Source organism: Micropterus dolomieu, linkage group LG11 (genome assembly GCF_021292245.1).
Source record: "Micropterus dolomieu isolate WLL.071019.BEF.003 ecotype Adirondacks linkage group LG11, ASM2129224v1, whole genome shotgun sequence".
NCBI classification, from domain to species: Eukaryota; Metazoa; Chordata; class Actinopteri; order Centrarchiformes; family Centrarchidae; genus Micropterus; species Micropterus dolomieu.
The window spans coordinates 20,099,433-20,105,724 of record NC_060160.1 but is presented as its reverse complement, the minus strand read 5'-3'; positions in this window follow the sequence as shown (position 1 = coordinate 20,105,724).

The window sequence follows — 6,292 nt, the reverse complement described above, 5'->3', positions numbered from 1 at the left end:
TGAACAAAATTAACAAGAATACAGCTTTTATTTTAATGCATCTAATGCAGAAATGTACAAGAGGAAAGAAACATTATTAAGCATGAGGCCTACTCTGGCTTGTAAACGCACAATATCCCCTTGTTCCACTGTCATTATTATAAATTTCATATTTATTTATATTATATTATAAATTCAGCCTATGAAATCTCTATAATATTGAACTAATTGAAACCTCTCAGCCTAAACTGATGAGCAGTCTGCATGCCTATAGTCCACTGCAGATCAGAAATTCATTGCCTAAGTGTTTTGTCATGCTGGACGATGCACAGCTGTTGTTTGGAATGAACACTGTGGTCTCCTGTCTCTGCTCACTCTGGGTCACGGTGTCAGAGCTTGGATATACCCTTCCCCTCCAGGGTTTGGCAGATGAGTGGCAGCTCTATCTTCTGCTGTGGCTGACAGCACTCCAGACCCTAAAGAGGGGAGCAAGAAAAACACTGGTGGTGGAGGGGTAGGGGTTACGCTGGGTCTGCTGATTTGAAAACGCACTCAGGTTTCTGCACCTTCTTGACAGCAATGAGACCAAGCCATTGATGTAGGCTAGATAATCATAAAGAGATCATCAGAATTACAAGATTCATCACCTGGTCATGACAGCCATTTACATGTACAGTGCCTATGTCCTCATGACTCATGTCAGCTTAGTCTTTTATTGAATAGGTCAACAAATGTGACTGCACCCTGTTTTCATAAGGCCACAACAACAATAAATTACAGGGCAAGTTATACCCATTTGATTATTACCAAAGTCGTTTTACTCCAGCAATGATCATCTCGCCATTAACATACAACAGATAAAACAGAAGTGAACCACAAGATATAAAAATATCTACTAATGAAATAGGATAGGAATAGGAACGACGTGAAAGCGGGTCCTGCTTGATATTAAAATGTTGGCATGGTTAATGACTTTTACACATTAAAGTGTACTCAGGTGGTTCATTTTTAAAGGAATGTTTATAATGATATTGTCAAAGGAACTGATATATACTAACAGTTTAACAAAGACCATTTTTTTTTCTTGTCTGATGCCTAAGATTATCTTGGTTCCTTGGGAGACAAAATTATGTTATCATCTGAACACAGGATGGCGTCAGAGAGCCTTTCCAAGCAACTCCATAGCATAGTGTGTGATCTGCAATAACAGGAAATGAAACATAAGTAATTAACATTTCTGAGATGGAAAGTCATCTCTTTAACTGGAACATCAGAGGAAAAACAAAGTCAGAAATACTTAAGAGTATATAATTTCCAAACCAATTTAGACGAACAGACCAACATCAATAAACACAGAAACCAGAAGAGATTAGATGTCTACAAGAAGTTAAACAATAACCTCTATGCTATGATGATAATTCAAAGTTGAGTCACTTTTATTATTTAGCTGGATCTGTTATGGGTGCTGTAACAAGTTCAACAGGGTTAACAGCCCAGAAAGCTAAACCAGATGTCTACTTTGATATCCATTTTGATTACTAGGTTCAAGTAATTGATGACAATACCGTAGTCCACTGAATACAAAATAAGTGTAAAACTGATAAAATAATGTCAAATACAAGAGTAGTTTGGAGGGAGGTGGCAGTATGAACACTACATTGTGGTCGTCTCTTCAAAATGTCCCAAGAAGTCTTGATAAATACAATCGGGGCTTCATGTTTGTTTGACTGTTAGTTAAACTATTGTATGATGTCATTTTCTTTTCTTTTTATAAATACAAAATTGTGTACATTTATCATTTTAGACAAGACACTATGTGTTTGGGAAATGGGAAATCCAAACCCTAATTAGACATAGTTGTCTGTCAACCTTTAAAAAAAAATCCTATGGTACAGGACCACATAAAGGAAGTTGTGGCACTTCAACATTGGAATTCCTGTGGTATAATGGTGTTGTGGTATTTTTGTGGCACTCTGACATTTGTCTGCCTTTTTAGGACAATTTACTGTAAGACGTTTGGTGTTCTGTGGCACTTCCACGGAAGTCTGACATTGTATTTTCTAATGAAAAACAAGTTATATGATCCTGCCAGTCACAGCAAAGGGAAAATAATCAATAAGTTAGAGTTTTTGGTGGCAAATAATTGAGGGTGGTCAGCTGCTGGGGCAGTAATGTTAAACGAATAGTTTACTATTGTGGGAAATTTGGGCATATTCATTTTCTTGCCAAGAGTTTGATGAGAAGATCAATACTTCTCTCAGGACCATGTGGTAGCCTAAATATCTAGCTGGAGGCAGAAGCTGGTTAGCATAAAGACTGGCTATGTCTGAAGACTATTTCTTAACCAGGAGAAATTATTCCCTGGTTGCCTTGCAACTGCCAGGATAGCTGACTCCCCTTATTTTCTTTATGCTAAGCTATGCTAGCTTCACATTTACCCCACATACATGACAGTAGTATCACTTCTCTTATCTAATTCTCTGCAAGAAATACATAAATTGTTTTTCCCCCAAAATGTCAAAATGTTCCTTTAAAACAATGCACCATACAGGTGGCAAAAGGACAAACACTGTACAAGATCTACCTCTCCAGTTTAAACACCCATAATACTCTCTGGTCACTTTGTGGCTTCAGGCCAGGAACACCATGTTCCCTGTTGTCTCGGCATAGTCTAATCTCTCTCTGCTTGGACAGCTCATTAGCATCTGTCAGAGCGCCCAAAACTGAAAATGACCGGGGAGAGCTGAGGTGAGCAGTCTGTCTGAGCAGAAGAAGTGGAAGTGAACAGAGTATTGCTAATGTCGCAGGAGTGTTTTGACGACAGACACGACTCTTGGGGTGGGGGTGGGGGCATGTGATGACAAGGAAGCGTTGAGAGACTTGAAAAATTAAAGTATAAAAGTACGTGTATGTTTGTTTGTTCTTGCAGACAAACAGGGCAAAGCAAAGGTGGGTTACATCATCAGCTGACAAGACTTGTTGATGACAATATAAATCAATCGTATCGCCTTCTTTTCTCATGTTTCCTCTCATAAAACCTTCAACAAAAATGCACAATGAAGCTTCCTTGCTTCTGGATGACAGACCTCAATTCCCACAACAACATTATATCACCCATCTTGCATTAATTAAATCAGAGTGCCATTCATTCTGATCACATCATATAAGTGTGGGAATTGCAGCTACTTCAACCAGCCCACATTTCTGCTATGATCCATAACAACCGCAGCCCCAATGGGCCCAGACAGGACCACCGTCCTGTGGGCATTATATATACAGAGTGAAATCATAACAAACCTCTGGATCCCACCACATGACTTCATTTTGGGTGTGGGAATTATGGCATTTAATCAAAATACACTTCTCATGACCTCAGTTTGGATAGATCTTCCTCTTTGATACCACATGTAGGGAGATGACTTCATATATGGGGAGGAAGGTGTCTGTCAAACAAATGCGCTTTGTGTGCTTTGAGATTTTCTTTGCTCTGATTCAGTTTGAGTGTCACCTACAGGGGGGAAAAAGGTTAAAAACATGTCTTTGATGCTGCTCCTGAACTCCCAGATACCTTGTATCTCCAATACCTCTCCAGGTATCCAGTGGTGCTTGGGAGAGTAAAGGAATGAAGAAGTTTACAACCAGAAAAAAGTGTGCATGTGTCTGTCCACTGTGTGTTTCTGTCTCTTCATTTGTGTCTGCTAAAGTTTTAACTTTATTGAACAAAACATTATGTCAGCTCCACACCCACATAATCCAGCAAGGGCTGCGTGTGAACAAAACTGCTATTGGGTCGGATCGTTGCAACACAGACGAAATGACAAAGTGGGAGTGAATGTGTCCATCTGACATAATTCCTCTGTGAGTTTGTCTGTCGGTCAGCTGCCGTGTCTTTTGTTTGCTTTGGTTTCCACCTAGAGATAAGAGTGTCAAGATGATGACCAGGCGCGTCCCTCTTGTGACCAGACAAGACTTTCACTCAAAGCAAAAGAAAAATGCTGGCTCTGGTGCACTCCGTTGACTCCTCATGCTTCATACATAACTATGCCCAGTAATGTGGAGGTAAATAATAAGTCAGTGATCATGAGCTACAAACAAGTTAAAAATTAACCAGTAACAGATAACAGGGTCAGACTGGAAACAAAGAGATCTGACCAGCACATTCTTGCTTTAGTAGTTGTTCAGCAGTGTCAGTGTGGCCGGATTTCAAAATAGTCCAAAAACACCAACAGCCAATAACATTGCAGCAAAGACCTGTACTGTGAAACTCACCTTTGGAAGACAAGCAAACTTGTCTTTTGTCTATGTTGATGAAGAACGAGAGAACCGTTTTACCCTGAGCATATTATTTGTGACATTACTGATATACTGTGTATCTCTATCATATATAAAGACATCTGTAAAATGGTGTCCAAGTAATTTGACTTCCAATTTTTATTAAGATCATCAACTTCTAATTACTTCTTTTGGCATTCAATCTGATGTCAGTGTCAGCACCATACTGGAAGCATGCAGCTGTTGAATACCAGTGCTTCAGGGAGAATTTATGAACTGATATGTGTACTAAAGGGCCCATTCAGCTGTCTAATTTATTCCTTAAACCTACAATAACAAGTTGTGAACACAAAATTGACACATCATCATCTTTTAAGTTGATTTGTTAGCAAACAGTTAGCTGTCAACAAGCAGTTACAGAGCAGCATTATTCTTAAGTTTACTATTCACTCTGTTTTAGCTCTGTATATCTCTATATCACATCTTTAGCTGTTCATTGCTCCACTGTGTTCACCAGCTATTTGCTAATTGTGTCTGTCTGCCGTTTGGTGGTTTACAGTGAGTTTATCAGAGCTTTTTCACAGAAAACTGAACAAAATAAAGATAAAAGAAAATATTGTTACATTGTTATTATAAAAGCATCAATTACACCCACTTTAATGTTATAGATTTGAAAAGACAGACGGTGTAGGTACCAGATGTGCTCGGGTGGTCAGATCTGCTCGGGGGCCTTCGCCTGCTGGTAACGTCACATAATGTGATTGGCTGTATAAATATATGACAACGTGGCAGATGGTGATTGGCTGTATGTCATAGTGTTTACGTATACTAGTTTTTGGTGAATTAATGTTACAACGCTAATGTTAGCTGCCTATCCACTTAAGCTAATGTGTGTGTGTACGTTATTGTCATATTGCCAAAGAAAATGTGAAATAAAAGCAAAAATATATAACAAAGATCTGGAGCAGATCTGATAGCTACATTTATAACCAGGGCTCTATCTAGTTTGTCTGAGTAGCTTAAGTTAGCTACTGTTAGCTTAACATGATTGTCAGCTACATTTCCTCATTTAGCTAACACTTCTATCCAAATCAACTTACAATCGCACACCTCTGGAGCAACGAGCGGTTAAGTGTCTTGCTCAGGGACACATTGGTGGATGAGTCACAGTGGGGGATTGAACCCAGGTCTCTCGCACCAAAAGGATAGTCTTATCCATTGCGCCACTGCTACTCCTAGAGTAGAGCTGTATTTCATTGTATAAGTTCTCCCAGGCTATGGGGTCTCCATAGTTGATCCAAGGTCCCGTTAAAACTATAGCCGTAAGTACTCCGACGTACAGCCAATCACAATTTGCCACATCATCATGTTATGTGACGTTATCGACAGGCGCAGGCCCCCGAGCAGATCTGACCACCCGAGCACATCTGGTACCTACTACAGAAGGGCAGGGTTGTCCAAACATTTGTCATGCATGTCTTGGGCTCTTTAATTATGAGATAAACATCTAACTTTGCTTTAACTAAGTTTACCTGGTGCTGTACAAGATTACACCATATTGCTGATTTATGTTGACCTTGAAAGCTGAATAAACGCTATCCCACATATAAAAAAAGTAGCTGAACCAAGTGTGTTAGGTGTGTTTACTTTCTACTGCTTCTGTCCACATAACCCAACAGTATTCTTGGCAGCAAAGTTAACTATTCCCATTGATGCAAAGCACAATTACTGTACTTTAGATTTAGCTCGCTGGCCTTGTTTTCTGCAAGCAGGGCCAAAAAGGCAGTCTAGCTGCCAAAGTCCTGGAGAGTTTGGCCACAGTCAGCAATTGCTGGTTCCTTGGACCGCTGTTGGGGCTTGGGTGGCTGTTGTCGCCGGACTTTCCCAGCATGAGAGAATAGCATGATTCAGCTGTCACCAAGGGTCAGCGGGAGAGTTAGCTCTCTTGCTGGCCAGCCAAAGCATCTAGCATTCAGCTAGCCTCAGCTGCTAACAGCGCCCGTATTGGCAAGAGTGGACAAGTTAAATATAGAGCTATACT